Here is a 21,607-nt window from a genome sequence, read left to right on the forward strand (position 1 = left end):
TGGAGATGTGTCTGCTGCTAGAACTCTGTGTGGCATTAACCTGTTCTCTAATCTGAGCTGCTGTTAACCTGCGATTTCTGAGGCTGGTGACTCGGATGAACTTATCGTCCGCAGCAGAGGTGACTCTTGGTCTTCCTTTCCTGGGGCGGTCCTCATGTGAGCCAGTTTCTTTGTAGCGCTTGATGGTTCTTGCGACTGCACTTGGGGACACTTTCAAAGTTTTCCCATTTGTTCGGACTGACTGACCTTCATTTCTTAAAGTAATGATGGCCACTCGTTTTTCTTTACTTAGCTGCTTTTTTTTTTGCCATAATACAAATTCTAACAGTCTATTCAGTAGGACTATCAGCTGTGTACTGTATCCACCTCCTGCACAACACAACTGATGGTCCCAACTTCATTTATAAGGCTTGAAATCACACTTATTAAACCTGACAGGGCACACCTGTGAAGTGAAACCATTTCAGGTGACTACCTCTTGAAGCTCATCAACAGAATGCCAAGAGTGTGCGGAGCAGTGATCAAAGCAAAAGGTGGCTACTTTGAAGAACCTAGAATATAAGACATATTTTCAGTTGTTTCACACTTTTTTGTTCAGTATATAATTCCACATGTGTTAATTCATAGTTTTGATGCCTTCAATATGAAGCTACAATATTCATAGTCATGAAAATAAAGAAAACTCTTTGAATGAGAAGGTGTGTCCAAACGTTTGGTCTGAACTGTATACTGAGGAAACAGGAAGACATGGACTATTAATTAAAGGTTCCTAGTTGATTTAAATAATTAAAAAATACCTTAGCAGAACAGTTCAGCTACATTTATTTTAAATGAATTTTCACAGGTGGAAAAAAATGTGCCACCAACAATCTTCTGTAAATATGTTTGCACAGGAATAAATTGGCTTAGATTAATTCATTTTTCAGTGCTGTATTATACTGCAGCTAAAGAATATTTTACTTTAGGCCTTTTGTTTACATCTTTACTTTGGGGTGGCACCAGTGGTGAGGGATACTGATTTGATGAGCAAAAAAGAGGAGCAAAAGGAGAAGCAACTCACTGCATTGATGCATGTTAAAATCAATCCTTGTTTCTTGAAATTCAAACATTTCTAAGTAAACAGTAGTAGATATGAATACCTGGTAGTTGAACATTGACTCTTTACTGGAAGAAAATCCCATTTAAAATTTCCAAAATAAAAAGAAGCTAAATTGCAACTAACTGAAGAAATTTAAAAATGCTATTTTCTTAAATTTTTCATGTTTTAAGGTTATAAGCAGAACAAGTGTTTCACATGCAGAATAATGATCTAAACTGATGCTGTGATGCTTTGTGAAATGCAAATGAGCGACCCGACAGGGAGCCCACCTTCGTTTACAAGACAAACAAATAGCAGGCATGTTTTCTTAAACTCTGCAAAGAATGCCCTTCTCTCCATCTTCTCCTGTCCACAGTGTGTGTCTTTGTGTGTGGTGGTGTTATTGTGCTGATAAGAGCGTGCCAAGAGGTACAGCAGATGTTACCCTGACATCCATCTGGGCCTTGTACCCCTGCTCTGCCTCCCACGACTGATGTTCCACGCAGGGCGGCAGGACGCTCACCATTTAGCAGCTCTTCTAAGCGAAGGTCTGCTCCCACAAGACAAAAAAAACAGAAACCCCTCTCCCCCTGATGCTGAACAGAAATGAGCTCTGGTGCAGCTTTCACTACCCTTAGATACCCGACCACAATCAGACGGGACCTCTGGGTTCTTTCATGGTGTTTCCTCTTGGTTTCAACACTTTCCTGACTTTGAGTCTTGACAAAAACAAAAAAAACGGTTTTGAGATCAGCCAGCTCCAGCGATTCATATAATAAGAATTGTTTGAAGTAGTTTTTCTCACAGAGGCACTAGGCCATCTAGTTTTACTTAAACAATATGCACAATCTATTGTATTGAAGTATAAAACGTGCACCACTTTAAGATAGGACTGTCCCTGTTAAGTGTTTATAAATAAATACAGTAGTTTACAATCTCATTATAAATTAGGCTTTTAGCACTTTATAAGGCAGCAATAAGGGATAGCTACTTTTCAAACACTGATGGAGAATCTCTGTTTGGCTGGAAAATTTATCACTTTTTAACTCTTTTCTTGACCTTTAACTAATGCACTAAAATTGCTTATCATTGTTGAATATTGTGATATAGTGAATATTCTTTAATATTTGATTAATAACAGGTTTATTAACATTTATTATGTATTTATAAGAGCAGTTTTATTGGGAGGTGTTTTGTGGATTATTAAAGAAGTTAATCCACTTCAACAAAAAAAATCTATTGTTTTAAGACAATGTTGTAATTTTTCAGTTAAATATTTCATAAATACTCCCTGTAGTGATGTCATGCATCTCTTTTAGGCACAAAAAGACGTTCTCCTGTCCTTTGTTCTACTGATGCCTTTTATTAGAAATAACATGTGTCACCCGGTAACTTCAGATGTTTTTTTTTCTTCTTTTCTTGAATCTGTTTTTGTGTTTTCAGACGTGCAGCAGGAGATTCCTCCAAGCTGATGTGATGGAGGGGTCCCTTCTGTTGTGAAATGCTGCAGGTTTGTGGTGGAGCTGTAAAACTAATGAACGGCTCAGGCCTGATAGCATCTTTAACAACTTCCACCCCTGCCAAGCAGTGAGTGTGCGATACGCCATCACTATTATTACCTCTAATTTATGTTTGTTGTTGTTTCCCTTGGTGTTTTATGACTCACCTGAAGTATTTTTGTTCTTTTGAACTTGACTTTAACCTTTACAAATTCTGGGTTTTGCTTAGAATCTATAAAAAGCTTTTTAAATACAAAGAGACTTCTAACTTTTAATTAAGTTAATATTAAAACCCCATGGCTATAAAAACGATCGAAGCCTCGATGAACTCATAAAAATTAATCTCAGCAATTTTGGCCTTTAATGATTTATCAGATATGTTCTTTTTCCAGGGTGAAATGATTCTAAAACAAAAAAAATTTATTTCAAAAACAAGAATTTGCAGTTTTGATTTTATTCCGGATTTATTCAAATCCACACAGTCAAACTACACACGCAGGCTCGAATTTGTATATACATGTAAGCATTTCCACTAATATTTGGATAAATGCTGCTTAGCAAGTTTTACAGAAATCAACATTTTTAACCGGTTGGTTACCTAACATAGCAAAGATTGGAGCTATTCTAGAGGTGAATTAATAGCCTCCTTTTTTCTTTTTTAAACTAATTTTTATGAATGAGATTATTTTCCTATAGGAAAACACAACCACCTAGCTGCTGGTTCTAGGTAAGCTTTATTCTTTATTATTTGCTTCCTTCAAAAACAACCCCACAGCATGATGGTACCACCACCATGCTTGGCACTTTGTACAGAGTTCTTACGTTTCAGGACCTGACATTGGCTCCTTTAAACATGCTTCTTGTTATGGGGACAAATAACTCAATCTTTGTCTCATTTTAACATAAGACTTTCCTCCAGAAAGCATTTGGCCTTGTCTGTGGGTAGCTGCAAATTTCAGGCAAGATTAAAGGTACTGATTTGGGCGCAGATGCTTTTCCATTTATTACACACACTTTTTTTTTTCAGGATTTTCTATTTCCTGACAGGCTTGAACCTTGGTGGTTCTGGCTTTTTTCTTGAGCATCCTGAACAATTTCCTTTCATCAGTTTCATCTGGTTGAAACTTTGAGTTGTTTTATGGATATTTTATCATTCCAACCTGGAAAAAGAGCGGTTCAAATTAACTAATAAAATCCATAATTAACATTGGATTCATACCCGAAACTGTTCATCGGTTTAGAAGGGAATGTTTGAAATTTGCATTCCTAAACCTAATTTAGCTCTCAGTTTGTTTGTTTTTTCCCCATGTTTGACAAATGATCTTGATGAATTAAACGTTTCCAGTGGGTAAACCAGAAGAAATCTTGCCAGATTAACAGAATTAGGGAAATATTTCCATGTATGCCACCATTGTAGCGGCCTTAAGAAAAGTACTGAAGTACTGGAACTGTTGTTGAATGGTTCAACTTACTAAGTTAATGAAGAGATCATATAATATATGTGCGAAACACTCAGGGATTAAAACACACAGAAGAAAACACGTCTTTTGATTCCTCTCTGTCCATGGCCACCTTAATGCATTTTGTTTTTCCTGCGTGTTTGAATGCCTTGTCTGTTTTGGTGACTTCCGGCGGGCTTGTGACTTAGATTGTTTATCCTGGGGACGGGATCTTTGGTTTTTTCTTCCCCTGTGGTTCGGCCCAACTGCTGACGGAGACCCGCATCCCAGGTGGCCCACACATCAAAACAAGAGACGGAGCGCGGCTCTTGGTTTTCATGACAAACATCACTCACTTTCTTTGTTGTCTGAGGGATGGGGGGTTATCTCCAGAGGATCTCCCGCCACCCCCTGTCGCTATCGCCTTCCTCCAGCACACTGCCCCAGCCATCCCACAGGAGCTGCTAAAAGCAAATGTCAGTCAAGGAAAAGGTGTTGCATTCCTTAGAAAGGTCAATTAGTGGAGGCCACTGAAGAATCTGTTGCATGCGGGAAGTGTTTGGGAATCAAGAAACGGCTTTAATGTTTTAAATGTCAAATCACCTTAGCTCATCTAGAATCCCTCAGCATGACACCTCTGTTTGAGCCCGTATTTGCTGCTTTTCTCTTTATAAATATACATAGCACTGCAGTTTGGTAGCTGCAAACAATTTAAGGCTGAGCCTGATTTTCAATGTGCCCTAAATGAAAGACATTCCCTTCTGTGTGACAGGGGCCGCTCATCCTGCAGCAGCTCCTGGATCAATCTGTGCAGGTGATCCCCGCTCTGCCTCTACCCCTCCAGATCTGTAGAGAGAATAAAGCCATGGTGTGGACTTGGATTTCCCTGTTCCACTGATAGCTTTTAAAGTTTTGGCTCTTTACTAGCGACTCTGTTGTCATAACTCTTTGAGTATGCACAGATGTGAAGCCTCGCTTATGCATCTTGATTGTCCCTCTGTGCATGAGACGGGATGAGTGTGTGTAAAGCACAGCTGCAGTTTAGCTGCTCAGAGAGGGTGCTGAACCTCTCATGGAGAGCAGATGACGAATTTAAACACTTATCAACATAAAGTTCTAACTGCAGGACAGACAGATCTGGGTAAAAAGTATTTATTAGGTGAAAGTAAATGAAAACTTTGTCTTGAAGGGGCATCTATCTGTCTGTCTGTCTACAGAAATATTTGTTTATACATATGTGTGCATATACACTCACCAGCTACCTTATTAGGTACACCTTGCTAGTACCGAGTTGAACCCCCATTTGCCTTCAGAACTGCCTTAATCCTTTGTGGCATAGATTCAACAAGGTACTGGAAACATTCCACAGAGAGTTTGGTCCATATTGACATGTTAGCATCACACAGATGCTGCAGATTTGTCGGCTGCACATCCATGATGTGAATCTCCCGTTCCTACACATCCCAAAGGTGCTCTATTGGATTGAGATCTGGTGACGAGGCCATTTGAATCCAGTGAACTCATTGTCGTGTTCAAGAAACCAGTCTGAGATGATTCGTGCTTTATGACATGGCGCGTTATCCTGCTGGAAGTAACCATCAGAAGATGGGTACACTTTGGTCATAAAGGGATGGACATGGTCAGCAACAATACTCAGATAGGCTGTGGCGTTGACAGGATGCTCAATTGGTACTAAAGGGCCCAAAGTGTGCCAAGAAAATATCCCCCACACCATTACACCACCACCACCAGCCTGAACCGTTGATACATGGCAGGATGGATCCAAGCTTTCATGTTGTTGATGCCAAATTCTGACCCTACCATCTGAATGTCGCAGCAGAAATCAAGACTCATCAGACCAGGCAACGTTTTTCCAATCTTCTATTGTCCATTTTTGGTGAGCCTGTGCGAATTGTAGCCTCAGTTTCCTGTTGTTAGCTGGCAGGAGTGGCAACCGGTGTGGTCTTCTGCTGCTGTAGCCCATCCGTCTCAAGGTTCGACATGCTGCATGTTCAGAGATGCTCTTCTGCATGCCTTGGTTGTAACGAGTGGTTATTTGAGTTACTGTTGCTTTTCTATCAGCTCGAACCAGTCTGGCCATTCTCCTCTGACCTCTGGCATCAACAAGGCATTTGCGCCCACAGAACTGCCGCTCACTGGATATTTTCTCTTTTTCGGACCATTTTCTGTAAACCCTAGAGATGGTAGTGCATGAAAATCCCAGTAGATCAGCAGTTTCTGAAATATTCAGACCAACAACCATGCCACATTCAAAGTCACTGTCAATGTGTGTGTATATTTATATATATGTATATATATATATATATATATATATATATATATATATATATGTATATATTCACACTGAAGGCATCAAAACTACGAATTAACACATGTGGAATTATATACTGAACAAAAAACTGTGAAACAAATGAAAATATGTCTTATATTCTAGGTATAGGTAGCTGATTTTAATTGGGCAGCCATATAGTACCATCTAAGATTGGGAACTTGAAGTCCACCTCTTTCATAGGGTAAATAAAGTAACTTTAGGCGGAATCTTGGTTTTCTGTTACTCCAAATAAATTGGTTAAATAATTTGTTCAAATTACTATAAAATGAATCTGATAGGGGCAATGGAAGTGTTTAAAAATCTTTAAAGTTTTCATTTATGTCTAAAGGGTCTGTTGTCATGATGCCCATTTTTAATTTTATACTGTTAATATTTCTTTCCACTTGTATCTGTTTTATCCTCCAGGCCAATAGTTTACCTGCCTTTTCTCCTTGATCATAAAATACTTGTTTAGTCCACATTCAATTTTTTGCCACCTTCTCTGTTGTTAATTTGTCGGATCTGGTCCTTAAAACAGTCAGCTTGTCTAAATTTACAGGGCTGTTGTTCTGATATAGTTCTGTTTCATTTAATTTAATTTGTCTTTCTAATGATTGTAACTCCTGGTTATATTTTTTGTTTTTGTTACTATTGTAGCTTATAATTTCTCCTCTAATATAAGCTCTAAAGGCTTCCCATCTGACACTAATGGTGGTTTCTTCTGTATTTATTTCAAAATATTTATCAATGCAGGATTATACATGTGCAATAAATATTGCAAGAAAGCCTGCATCCTCCATCGTTTCACATCTTGATCAATCTTTTTAATTTAATTTCAAGGGATACCGCTGCATGATCACTAATTACATTACTATTATACCAGCAGTTTTCCACTTGAGGTATCAGCTCTGTGGAAATAAGGAAGTAATCAATGCGCGAATGGGATTGGTGTGAACTTGAGTAACATTAAAATTCCTTCTTATTGGGGTTTCTTGTTCTCCATATTTCATTTATATTTAAATCTTTTATATAGGTAAGGAGAGCGTTCCTGGTTTGCGTATGAGTAGCGTTGATTTGATTGATCTAGACCTGGGTCTAGAGTGCAATTAAGGTCTCCTCCTATAATGTATAATCCTTCCAAGGTTGCCAAAGTCATAAAGAAATTTTCATAAAAGGATGGGTTATCTTCATTGGGTCCATAAATATTCACCAAATTTATTTTTAATGTTGCTATATGTCCCTGTACAATGATATATCTCCTTTTCGGGTCATTGATTGATTTTATTGTTTGGAACGGTATTGATTTATGTATAAGAACAATAACTCTTCTAGCGTATCTAGTGAAAGAAGAGTGATACACTTGACCTTGCCATCTTTTAGTTATGAAATGTATTACTGACATAGTTAAATGAGTTTCCTGTAGGAAAACTATTTTAGATTTAAAATGTTTTAATTGATTAAGTACTTGCTTCAGTTTAGTTAATTTTCTTATGCCGCTGACATTCCAGCTTGTAATTCTAATATTCAACATATTTGTGCTGTTTGTCCTTTTCATGATATCAAACTATTCAGGACCAAAAGTTTGGACACACCTTCTCATTCAAAGAGTTTTCTTTATTTTCATGACTATTAATATTGTAGCTTCACACTGAAGGCATCAAAACTATGAATTAACACATGTTGAATTATATACTGAACAAAAAAGTGTGAAACAACTGAAAATATGTCTTATATTCTAGGTTCTTCAAAGTAGCCACCTTTTGCTTTGATTACTGCTCCGCACACTCTTGGCATTCTGTTGATGAGCTTCAAGAGGTAGTCACCTGAAATGGTTTTCACTTCACAGGTGTGCCCTGTCAGGTTTAATAAGTGTGATTTCAAGCCTTATAAATGGGGTTGGTGTTATGATTCTGGCCCGTCTGCCTGCTCTGTCTTCATGTAATCGGCTAATCTGCTTTACCTGTCTGCTGCTGCACTGGAGTGCAATCAATCATGCCATGCACCTGTTTTTCTGCAGTTATATTCAGCCCTCAGACAGGCAGACAGTGCCAGATTTTCGAAAACCTACCAGTTAGTAGATGTCCAGCATTCCTTCCTGCCTGACCACGTTTTTGACCACTTTTTGCATCTTGGATTTCCCTGCCTTGCCTGACCCTCATTGGATGTCTCTCGCCTCTGGATTACGACCTTGTTTCTGCTTCTCGACCAAAGCCTCCTGCCTCACCCCTGGATTTGTCTGCCTGAGTCTGCCTCCCTGGTTTCACCCAGTTACTGCCTCCCCTTGACTACCGAGCCTTGGATCTTTTTCCCTGTCGGCAATCCGACTTCTGGCTGCGGCGTGTTCTGCACCGATCCTCCCGGTCTGGAGACTGCCAGGACCGCACCCCGCAAAGGAGCCTATTCTGATTCCTCCGTCCTACACGGACTCTGTTAAGGTGGGTGGCTTCTTTGGAATCATATATATTTACCTAAGCTTTTTCAAGCCACTAACCTGCCTCTCCGTTCCCAGTGATCCCGGGTTCCCGGCTGGTGGAGTCCTGAGTATTTGTGCGCTGCTCCTGAATAAATCGTTTAACTTTTATTCTGTTTCTGGCTGAAATTCTGGGTCCTCCGTCCTGAACCTTACAGAGAAAATCTGGCCATAATGGACCCCTCGCCAGCACAGCAGTGGCGCGCCTGTGTGGATAACTCCATCGCTTGTCTTGATTCTGGTATGACTGAGATTATCACCATGTTGCGATCCATGTCCCCTGTTTCTACTCAGGCACCTTTACAGCCAGCTCCGCCCAGCCCTCCTGCCGTACCTCTCATGGTGAAAGAACCCCGACTGGTTCCCCCGGAATTATTCAAGGGGGATTCCGACCAGTATCGGGCTTTCCTTACTTAGTGTGAGATACATTTTGAATTACAGCCGTCCTCTTTCCCCACTGAGCGCTCTAAAGTGACGTTTGTCATCTCCCTTTTAGCTGGCAAAGCCAAACAGTGGGGCACAGCTGAGTGGCAGAATGGCTCCGCCTCCTGCGCTTCCTATTCAGCCTTTTCTAAGGAGCTCATCAGAGTTTTTGATCCGGTCCTTCCTAGTCGGGAGGCCGCCAGGGGGTTGTTGTCCTTGAGGCAGAGAGATAAGAGTGTGACGGCTTACATAATCGATTTTCATCTGCTGGCTGCCGACAGTAGCTGGAATGAGGAAGCTTTAATGGATGCCTTTATGCAAGGATTAAATGATAAGATTAAGGACGAACTGGCTACTCGAGATTATCCCTCCACCCTTATTGAATTGGAGAACCTGGCGTCTAGAATTGACCTCAGACTCAGTGAGAGAGGGAGGGAGAGGCGTCAGGGGGGGGCTCAGTCCTCTTCAGCTCGGAGCTCTGGGTGGTGCCCAGAGCCTCTGATCTCTCCTCCCCAGGTCTTAAAAGGATCTGACCCTGAACCTATGCAAATAGGGAGGACCAAGATCTCGGTAGAGGAACGTTCACGCCGCCAACAGCTGAACCTGTGCTTTTACTGCGGGGGCCAAGGTCACACAGTCACCTAGTGTCCATTAAAAGGGCCGGCTCAGTAGAGGTGAGGGGGACTCTACGGAGCCGTACTCTGCTGTCTGTCTCCTCATTAACTTTTCCTGCTAACATCCGAGTCTCCTCTGTTTCTCACCAGGTGTCCGTTTTTATTGATTCTGGAGCGGACACAGAATTCATGGACGAGGCTTTTGCTAAGAGTCTTGGAATTGAACTTTTTCCTACACCTGACACCCATAACATCCTGGCCCTGGACGGACATCGCTTCTCCAGCTCCCATCTGAGAACTGATAAGGTTGGTCTGGTCCTTGGCGGAAATCATCAGGAGGAAATTTCCTTTCTCATTATTAGTTCACCTCAGTTACCCATTGTTCTGGGTGCTTCGTGGCTTAAGAGACATAACCCTCACATTGACTGGCAGGCCCAAGAACTTTTGGGTTGGTCTAGGGCCTGTTCAGCTTCCTGTTTGTCCTCCGCCAGAATTTTGTCCGTTCCTGATAACGCCATAGAAGAGACTTATCCTGACCTGTCTAAGGTTCCCCCAGAATATCATGATCTGAAAGAGGTGTTTAACAAGTCTCGGGCCACGGCACTTCCTCCCCACAGGCCTTATGATTGTGCCATTGAACTCCTCCCAGGTACGTTCCCCCCTAGGGGGCGCCTCTATCCATTGTCCGGGCCGGAGTATGAGGCCATGAAGAAGTACGTAGATGACTCCATAAAAGCAGAAATTATTCGACCCTCTTCATCTCCTGCTGGGTCTGGGTTCTTCTTTGTTGGCAAGAAAGACGGCTCCTTAAGACCATGTATCGACTATAGAGGGCTAAATGAGGTCACGGTCAAGAATCGGTACCCCCTTCCACTCATGAACTCAGCTTTTGACCACATTCAGGGGGCCAGGTTCTTCACTAAATTGGACCTACTTAATGCTTATCATTTAGTCCGCATTAGAGAGGGCGATGAGTGGAAAACAGCCTTCAACACCCCCACCGGCCACTACGAGTATTTGGTCATGCCTTTTGGCCTAACCAACGCCCCTGCTGTATTTCAAGCTTTGGTTAATGATGTCTTGAGGGACATGGTGGGGCATTTTGTGTTTGTGTACCTTGATGACATCTTGATTTACTCACAAGACCAGGAGACGCATAAACTGCATGTCCGGTCTGTTCTTCTCCGCCTTCTCCAGAATCACTTATTTGTCAAGGCTGAGAAGTGTGAATTTCACACCACCTCCACTTCCTTCCTTGGGTTCATAATTTCCCCCAATCAAGTCATTATGGATCCCTCCAAGGTTAAGGCGGTTTCTGAGTGGCCTACACCTTTAGATCGCAAACAGCTACTAAGGTTTCTGGGGTTTGCTAATTTCTACCGCCGTTTTGTTCGCAACTACAGCCAGGTTTCTGCCCCTCTTCACGCCATCACTTCTCCCAAGGTCAGGTTTGAATGGAATGATCAGGCAGAGGAGGCCTTTGTCAAGCTCAAGAAATTATTCACCACTGCTCCAGTTCTCCGGTCCCCCAACCCAGAAAGGCAATTCATCATTGAGGTTGATGCCTCCAGCACTGGGGTAGGTGCAATCCTAAGCCAAAGATCCCCAGAGGGCCGGGTTCACCCTTGTGCTTTCTTCTCCAGATCACTGTCCCATGCTGAACGCAACTATGATGTGGGGGATCGAGAACTCCTAGCAGTCAAGCTGGCTCTTGAGGAGTGGAGGCACTGGTTGGAGGGGTCGAAGGAGCCGTTTCTTGTCTGGACTGACCATAAGAATTTGGAGTATCTGAAGACGGCTAAGCGCCTAAACTCCAGGCAGGCCAGGTGGGCTCTTTTTTTTTGGACGGTTTAATTTTGTACTCTCTTTTAGACCCGGAACCAAGAACATGAAACCAGATGCCTTGTCTAGAATTCAGGAGACCTCGGAGTTGGGGACCAGTGGAGTGGAGGAGTTCATCCTCCCGGAATCTGTCAGGTTGTCCATGACTATGTTGGAATTGGAACGAGAGGTCAGGGATGCCACCGGGGACCTCCCTGCTCCCACTTCTTGCCCTGCGGATCGTCTGTTTGTTCCAGATCACCTGGTTCCCAAGGTACTAGAGTTCTGTCATAAGTCTCGTTTTGTTTGCCATCCTGGAATCCGCAGGACGCTGTGGGTGGTTCGATCCCAGTTTTGGTGGCCTTCCCTGCTCAAGGATGTCACAGATTTTGTTGCTGCCTGTTCCCAATGTTGCCAGGCCAAGCCGTCCTGCCGACCGCCCTCGGGGCTGTTGCTCCCTCTCCCTATCCCTTCACGCCCCTGGTCTCACATTGCCATGGACTTCGTGACAGGGTTGCCCCAGTCTAATGGTTTCTCAGTTCTATTGACTATAATCGACAGGTGGTGGTGGCACGTGAGGTTTTCCGTCTCCATGGTGTTCCCTTGGATATTGTTTCTGACAGGGGACCACAATTTGTTTCCCGTTTCTGGAAGGAGTCCTGTTCCTTGCTGGGTGTATCAGTCAGCCTGTCCTCTGCTTTTCACCCGCAGTCGGATGGACAGACCGAGAGGGCAAACCAGGAAGTGGAGACCAAACTCCGTATTCTATGTGAGTCTGTCCCCAGGAAGTGGTCGCACAATCTGCCTTGGGTTGAACATGCTATGAATACTCTTCTATCTAGCACCACTGGTCTTTCTCCCTTCCATGTTGTTTTTGGATTTCAGCCCCCTGTGTTCACGGTCCAAGAAAGGGAGGCAGAGGTTCCCTCGGCCCACGCTGCAGCCTTGAGATGCCAACGTGTCTGGAGGAGGGCCAGGAGGTCCATGGTCAGGATGTCGAGGGTCCATTCTAGTGCTGCCAACCGCCGTCGTTTACCCGCACCAGCCTACAGGGCGGGTCAGAAGGTTTGGTTGTCTTCACGGGATCTTCCTCTGCGGGTGGAGTCCCGTAAGCTGGCGCCCCGTTTTATTGGTCCTTTCCCCATCTCCAAGGTCGTGAATCCTGTGGCCGTCCGTCTCAAACTGCCCCGATCTATGAGAATCCACCCCACCTTTCATGTGTCCCGGGTCAAGCCCTACATCGTGCCTCAGACAGGCAGACAGTGCCAGATTTTCGAAAACCTACCAGTTAGTAGATGTCCAGCATTCCTTCCTGCCTGACCACGTTTTTGACCACTTTTTGCATCTTGGATTTCCCTGCCTTGCCTGACCCTCATTGGATGTCTCTCGCCTCTGGATTACGACCTTGTTTCTACCTCTCGACCAAAGCCTCCTGCCTCACCCCTGGATTTGTCTGCCTGAGTCTGCCTCCCTGGTTTCACCCAGTTACTGCCTCCCCTTGACTACCGAGCCTTGGATCTTTTCCCCTGTCGGCAATCCGACTTCTGGCTGCGGCGTGTTCTGCACCGATCCTCCCGGTCTGGAGACTGCCAGGACCGCACCCCGCAAAGGAGCCTATTCTGATTCCTCCGTCCTACACGGACTCTGTTAAGGTGGGTGGCTTCTTTGGAATCATATATATTTACCTAAGCTTTTTCAAGCCACTAACCTGCCTCTCCGTTCCCAGTGATCCCGGGTTCCCGGCTGGTGGAGTCCTGAGTATTTGTGCGCTGCTCCTGAATAAATCGTTTAACTTTTATTCTGTTTCTGGCTGAAATTCTGGGTCCTCCGTCCTGAACCTTACAGGTTGGGAACATCAGTTGTGTTGTGCAGGAGGTGGATACAGTACACAGCTGATAGTCCTACTGAATAGACTGTTAGAATTTGTATTATGGCAAGAAAAAAGCAGCTAAGTAAAGAAAAACGAGTGGCCATCATTACTTTAAGAAATGAAGGTCAGTCAGTCCGAACAATTGGGAAAACTTTGAAAGTGTCCACAAGTGCAGTCGCAAAAACCATCAAGCGCTATAAAAAAACTGGCTCACATGAGGACCGCCCCAAGAAAGGAAGACCAAGAGTCACCTCTGCTGCGGACGATAAGTTCATCCGAGTCACCAGCCTCAGAAATTGCAGGTTAACAGCAGCTGAGATTAGAGAACAGGTCAATGCCACACAGAGTTCTAGCAGCAGACACATCTCTAGAACAACTGTTAAGAGGAGACTGTGTGAATCAGGCCTTCATGGTAAAATAGCTGCTAGGAAACCACTGCTGAGGACAGGCAACAAGCAGAAGAGGCTTGTTTGGGCTAAAGAACACAAGGAATGGACATTAGACCAGTGGAAATCTGTGCTTTGGTCTGATGAGTCCAAGTTTGAGATCTTTGGTTCCAACCACCGTGTCTTTGTGCGGCGCAGAAGAAGTGAACGGATGGACTCTACATGCCTGGTTCCCACCGTGAAGCATGGAGGTGTGATGGTGTGGGGGTTCTTTGCTGGTGACACTGTTGGGGATTTATTCAAAATTGAAGGCATACTGAACCAGCATGGCTGCCACAGCATCTTGCAGCAGCATGCTATTCCATCCGGTTTGGGTTTAGTTGGACCATCATTTATTTTTCAACAGGACAATGACCCCAAACACACCTCCAGGCTGTGTAAGGGCTATTTGACCAAGAAGGAGAGTGATGGGGTGCTGCGCCAGATGACCTGGCCTCCACAGTCACCGGACCTGAACCCAGTCGAGATGGTTTGGGTGAGCTGGACTGCAGAGTGAAGGCAAAAGGGCCAACAAGTGCTAAGCATCTCTGGGAACTCCTTCAAGACTGTTGGAAAACCATTTCAGGTGACTACCTCTTGAAGCTCATCAGAATGCCAAGAGTGTGAGGAGCAGTAATGAGAGCAAATGGTGGCTACTTTGAAGAACCTAGAATATAAGACATATTTTCAGTTGTTTCACACTTTTTTGTTCAGTATATAATTCCACATGTGTTAATTCATAGTTTTGATGCCTTCAGTGTGAAGCTACAATATTCATAGTCATGAAAATGAAGAAAACTCTTTGAATGAGAAGGTGTGTCCAAACCTTTGGTCTGTACTGTATATATGTAAGTATGTGTAAATATATGTATGTGTGTATATATGTATGTATGAATGAATGAGTAATTTAGATGTGCCCTATATAAAAGCCATTCCCTCCTGTGTGACAGGGGCCACTCATCCTGCATCAGCTCCTGATACCATCTGTGCAGTTGATCCCCGCTCTGTCTCTACCCCTTTGACTGCTTATAAATCTTTAAGAGAACCTCACTTAAGTGCAATCTTTTTGCACATTAGTTTAACTTTTTTCTTTCTTTCTGATTCTTAATAAAAACAAACAAGCTGAAGCAGTACAGGCCATTTATCAGCTGATGGTTTGCAGTAAACATTTAACATTTTCCTACAGTGTACACTCTATATGTTGGACTTGTTTGGTGTGCAGCGTGGCAACCGGCCAAGCTCTGTAGGTGGATTAGCTCATTGAATCTAAACAGTTTACGAGGAAAGCAGCTCCAGTGACGACACTATGTGGGCAGCTTGGAGCTCTCAAAAACACAAACCTTCCAAGTGAAAACAAAAAAAGGGGAAGAAAAAGTGAGTCTTTGGCTTGTGTGGACGCTGCAGTAAACAGGGTCAATTCGCAGAGAGGGAACACCTGTGTTTTACCAAACTTTTTGGCAGGGCAGGAGTCCCGAAAACGGCCAGAGGCCATATTTGGTTGGACTGCATATTTAACGTCGCACCCACAGCAGTGACAGAACACTCCCTGACTCACGCAGGAAACTGCAGAGTCAGTCACAAATAAGATCAGAGTAAACAATGGGAATAGAAGAAGATGCCGAGATGATTCAGCTCTGATCGGTGGCGAGTCGTAGACACAAACATGGGTCAGACAGCAGCAATGAGATTAGAGCTGCAGCCTGAAATAGTGTTTAAGGTGTTGGGGATTAGGGTTAAATGTCCAAATGGTCGAGTAAGACACCAGTTTAGTTTGGCTTATAGACGTTAGCTGGAAGTAGCTTGTTCAGCATTCGGTCATGATGCATCTTTATGGCTGCAGGTTTTTAAAGTTTTTCAGAAAAACGAGTAAATAAAGCTTTTAAAATTACCTCATTCAGACTGATTGTTGATCTGAAACATGTTCAGTTTAAAGATAAATCCTCAACAACACAACACATCACACATTTGCTTACCATTTTATTCATTATAGCCCCTTAAATGGTCACTGACGTACAACAGTGTTACATTTGTTATGCTTTTCTAGGTAATTTTGCTCACTCTGAGGTGCCAGCAGTCAGGTCTAGTATTTCGTATAATGTGGCAGCGTTTCCCATCTGTTTACTCCAGTGCTGAGGATATAGCCTAAACATCCTCTAATAAGATTACCCATCAGCAGAAGGAAGAAATATGTCTGCTCTTTGAACCCGTTCACCAACAAATGTGCGGTCATAGAAAGCCCTTAGAGCATGAGGTGCTGGTTTTGTCATTTTGTTGATTTTTTCCTAAAATTATTTCTAAGGAGTTAATAAACTGTATTGAGACTTAGATGCAAAACTTTAATGAATTTGAATTTGAGAGAGAAGCCTTAATAAGTTACATTGTGGTTGTCATGGTGCAACCACAAACTACGATGTCTCTAAATGGGATTTGATGTGATAGTTTTGTACAAAGTAGTGCATATTGTTGAAGTAGAAGGCAATTATGCATGCTGTAAAACATTTTTGTTTGATAACCCTACATAAAATCTATTGTAAACCACTGGCTTCAGAATGTCAGTAAATTCTGATGTTCTGCCAAGAGACTTGTGGTAACTTTGGAGGAGCTGGAGAGATCCACGTGGGACAATCTGCTGAAAAGCCAGCTGTTAGTTGTGCACTCCACAAATCAGGCCTGGAGGGGCAAGAAAAAGCCATTATTGAAAGTAAGTCAAAAGACGTCCCACGGCAAACATGGATAAGAAGGTCCCCCTGGTCAGATGAGACCAAAATGTAAGTTTGTGGCCTCCATGCTAAGCACTACATATTGAGGAAAACCAATATTGCACATCACCCTGAACACATTATCCCCACAATGAAACATGGTGGTGGCAGCATCATGCTGTGGGGATGCTTTTCTACCACAGGGAAGCTGGTTGGAACTGATGAGAAGATGCCTGGAGTTTAATACAGGGCAACCATTCAAAAGAACCTGTCAGAGGCTTCATAAGACTGCAGTGGAGTTTCAGTTTCTAGCAGGTCAGCGACCCAAAACACACAGTCAGGGCTAGAATCAAATCAAATCACATTCATGTTTTAGAATGGCCCAGTGATAGTCTAGACCAGTTAGAGAATTTGTGGCAAGACTTGAGCATTCATGTTCACAGATGCTTTCCATCCAGTCTGACTGAGCTTGAGCTTCTTGCAACAAAGAATGGTCAAAAATGTAAATCTTTCAACGTGCAAGTCTTTTAGAGGCATACCCTAAAAGATTTGCAGCTAAAGGTGGTTCTGCATGTTGTTGACCCCGATTTACTAAATACACATGAACACTAGACCTTATTGTTTTTTATATAAATGGCATCTTTTCCTTTTACTTCAAAATAATGCAGAACAGAGGGTATTGGAGTAAATGAGGCTGTATCGAACAGATTTTTATTTGTAAAAAAAACATTAAAACTCTTTTCCTTGCACTTCAAAGTTAAGGACTAATTTCTGTTGATTCATCACACAAAATCCCCCAGAATTACAGTTAAAGTTTGTTGTAGAGTAAAAAAATATGAATGAGAAGTTAAAGGGGTATGAATGTTTTTGTAAGACTCTCAGTGGGTGTTGTGCAGCCGTTATTCTTAAGGGAGCCTCAGGTCTCAATGAGTATTTAGTATACTTGCAACTGGAATGAAAATACTACATCTCATCTCAGTTTGTGAATCAAATCATTTCATTGAGTTTCTTGTATGTTAATAAGCTTGTAACATTACTTTTTAAAAGTGTGGAACACAACACAAGATGCACAAAAACTGAAATATATGTTCTGGAAGTTGCTTTAACGTGGAAAGAAAAAAAACAAGAGCATCATCTGCTAAAGGTTAACAAAGTGACATTCTTCACAGTTTGTCTTTCCTGTTGTTGTCCAGCAGACACACCCCTGCCCTCCCCAAACCCACAAACTCCCCCCCCACCCCCACCCCCCCCCCCCTTGAATCCACCCGGTTCACATACACAAGATTAAGTAGCAAAAGTGACATCCAAGACCAATCGGGCCACCCAAGAGAGCCGCAGCCAGCGGAAAGGCTGTCAGAGCCCCCTTTGGCGGCATTAATCTTCGAGCCTCTCCTGCCCTGCCAATTCACATCTCCTTCAAATGGGAGACAGAGGTAGAAAAGTGAACTTTTCCCTTCTCAAAGGTTTTTCTCCTCTCCATCAATTAACTCTTTGGGGGACAATTCATCATTACCCGCCACCTTCAAACGTTGGCCTAAATTAATTGCTTTTCCAGACATTTTTAGAAACCTCTCCCTAATTTAGGTGCAAATAAATTAAATTAGCTTTTAGTTACACTTGTTAAGCACCTAAATACTTCCTTACAACACATAAAACAGATAATAAGCTGAAAAGAAATTGGGATTTAGAATGATTTATAAGCAAGAAAACTACTTTTCTTAAGAGGTAGGCAGAGACATCTCAGTGGCCTGTTCCAACCATTAACGTCATGTTACCATTAAACTGTGGACTTCAGCGTCAGAGAGCCATTAACACAGACTCAGAGGACTCACTTGTAGCATCTTTGATCTCCTCCAGGAGGAGGCTTCTGTCATGTGTGTCGGTTTGTGTGTCCAACCTGATAGTTGCGTGAATGGGAAAGCAGAGGAGATGAATACAGAACCCGGTAAATAGCGGAACATGAGTGTGTCATGGTGTGGATGACTTCGGCCCCATGAGAGGGACTTCCAAACCTCAACCTTTCTCCTGCCTGAGACCTGAGAAGCAAAGGTGAATGGGGGGCGTTACACCATCAACGGGTGTTCTTTGAAAAGAACAACCCCAAAATCCAGTGGCATGCCCCAAATATTTTCGGTCTGTTTTCAGTAAAACAGTTTTTGCACATTATATTACACCTTTCTCATGAAGCATAAAGCCTAAAACCATCAATGATCCAATAACGACAAATGTTCAGAGCATATAGAAACTCTCCCCTTTTATTCTTGAAAACAAAGATTAAGGTTTTTTTTTTATTTACGTATTCACGCATAAAGCTCTCAATGATAAACCTTGGTACTCCAGCCTTATTTGTCACAACTCCAGTTCTTTTAACCTTTTTAATATTTTCTTTGCAATTGTTTTGTATCCATTTCCTTACTTATGAAGACCAACACACATTTTCTTTAATTGAATGACGTACTCTTGTCATTCCCATTTTGAAGAAGAGGCGAAGAGCATGGGCCTCTGTTGTATCATGATCAGAGTGACAAAAGTCCCCCCCCCTGTTAAAATGTTTTTTGTGATCTGAAAAAATGAGACCTTTACAAAAGGTAATGTGACATTTAGTCCAAACAATTTAACTAAAAAATCAAACAAATCTGTAAAAAGGTGTTAAGTACCCCTTGGATCAATTTCAGCATTCGGGTTTACCCCCACCACTAATTGTAGGGAGTCTAATAACCTAAACATTTGCATACTTTAGCTGAAGCCAAAGTTTTGGCTGTTACAGAGAAGTTACAAACTATCGAAATGATCTCACTGTACAAAGGTATCAGTCAGGGTGTAAAACTGTCCACCGCATTTGTGGCACAGTAAACATCCTCATCAATAACTGGATTAAATATTGGACAACTGTGACATTACATAACCTTTTTCTTCAGACCTGTTGAAAAGACAAGACTAAACTGGTCAGGGAGGCCGCATGATAGCAATGACAGGATACGACTTGCAAAATTTGCAAAATTTCCTGGTTGTTTTCCAAGTGTGACATTAATGTGCAACTGCCATATTCCTAGTCTAACGAGCAGGGCTGTCACACACAACCTTTTTTTTTCCGGGGGGTAATATCCAAAATATTCCAAAACCTTGTGGGAAACTGTGCCTATAGTCTGACAAAAACAAACTTCAAGTACTGAGTGACTTTTCTATACATAGGATACCCAAAATGGTGGTGGTAGCATCATGCTCTGAAAATAACTGTTATAACGAAAAGTTTTATTTAACAGTCAGTTTTAGGCCTAAAGCATCAAGGGTCTGCTTAAGCTGGGGTTTTTTTTTATCATCACAGTGAGCCCAAGCAGATCCACATAAGAATGATTTCATTATATATGGGATGCTGACAAAATCCTACTAAACAAGACCAAATGTAAAAACCTGACATTTGTAGACTTTTGAGTGCCTCCCAGAGAAAAAGAAAGACATATATTTCAGAATAAAGGTTCTTGGCTGTCAGATCAGCTGGAAAGGAAGAAGCATACATTAAAAATGCTTTGGTTGCATTAAGTTTTTTAAAAGTGTTAGGAATGCCAAACGTAAGTGAGTAAATGTTCTGAAATAAAGGGTTTGAATTTTCATTTTTATATCTTACTGCAATAAAAAAAATCTATTTATTTCAAAGCTCTGTATACATCTGTTACAGAAATGCCATATTTTGGGTGCTGCATGTTTGCTGCCAATCCCTGCAATTCCACACTTAAAGTTTTGCTTCCAAATCATTTGGTTTTATATACTCTGAGCTCTGTCAAGTCACACAGACGTGAGAGTATAGACCAGGAACTAAAGAGTCGTTAACACATTTGTCCCATGCCTGCATCACTGCACACATTAAACATCAAATAGAAAATTTTCCTTAATGTTACAGAAGTTTATTTCTCGCAACAGATTTCCTACCTTGACGACAGAGCTAAAAACAAATAGAGCACCAAACATTGTTTAGTTCCGTTAATACTTGTGTATAATAAACCTAAGGGCACCGAGGACAGTTTTGGCTGGTGGAAATTCAACATTTCAGGAAATTTTATATGTACTGGTGCATCACAATAAATTAAAATATTACTCAAAGTTAATTTATTTCAGTAATTGAAACACATTATATAGATTAATTACACACTTACAGCTAATGAAAACATGACATTTAAGATTAGAAAATTAATCAATTACACCAATAAAAAATACATTTTTAATACAGACGCGGACTTAATGAAAAATATGTTAAACACCTGCTTAACGGTTACTAGATTAAAGGTATTTTATATCTGACAAACGGGCCTCATCGGAATGCATACAGTATTTTGATTCATTGGGATGGTCCTGTGTATAAGTAAGAAATTAAAAAGGAAGAAAATTTACAAAAAAGTTTTTTTTATTCCCTCAAGTTATGCAAACATTTTCCATTACTCATCACTCTTTTGTAATTTTCTTGCAGTTAACCAGACTTTCTTTTAGTCTTTTTAAGACTTTTCTTTTAACTTTTGTCTGCTTTTACAATCAGTTACAGTCTAGTACCAACAAATCCACTTATTTTTGCTTGCCAAAGCCACTTAACTGTGATCTATAAATCTTTAACTGCAACAAATGTTTATCATCACCCTGGAGAAATTTTAGCCTATCTTCTTTAAAGAATTTTTATAATTCAGCCAAATTGGACGGTCCAGTTTAAGGTTATGAAACTACAGGGGTTGGACAATGAAATTGAAACACCTGGTTTTAGACCACAATAATTTATTAGTATGGTGTAGGACCTCCTTTTGCGGCCAATACAGCGTCAATTCATCTTGGGAATGACATATACAAGTCCTGCACAGTGGTCAGAGGGATTTTAAGCCATTCTTCTTGCAGGATAGTGGCCAGGTCACTACGTGATACTGGTGAAGGAAACGTTTCCTGACTCGCTCCTCCAA

At 42.0% G+C, this 21,607-nt stretch overlaps 2 long non-coding RNA genes across 2 annotated transcripts; both read left to right on the plus strand.

Moving 5' to 3' along the window:
* The first annotated feature begins 8,636 nt into the window (after window positions 1–8,636).
* On the plus strand, window positions 8,637–8,929 carry LOC124878307. The gene is made up of 2 exons (XR_007040706.1): window positions 8,637–8,783; window positions 8,858–8,929. It is a non-coding gene; the product is annotated as an uncharacterized LOC124878307 (long non-coding RNA).
* A 4,002-nt stretch (window positions 8,930–12,931) lies between these two features.
* LOC124878306 lies at window positions 12,932–13,474 on the plus strand. The gene is made up of 2 exons (XR_007040705.1): window positions 12,932–13,328; window positions 13,403–13,474. It is a non-coding gene; the product is annotated as an uncharacterized LOC124878306 (long non-coding RNA).
* The last annotated feature ends 8,133 nt before the right edge of the window (window positions 13,475–21,607 follow it).

Source organism: Girardinichthys multiradiatus, chromosome 12, assembly GCF_021462225.1.
Source record: "Girardinichthys multiradiatus isolate DD_20200921_A chromosome 12, DD_fGirMul_XY1, whole genome shotgun sequence".
Classification (NCBI taxonomy): domain Eukaryota; kingdom Metazoa; phylum Chordata; class Actinopteri; order Cyprinodontiformes; family Goodeidae; genus Girardinichthys; species Girardinichthys multiradiatus.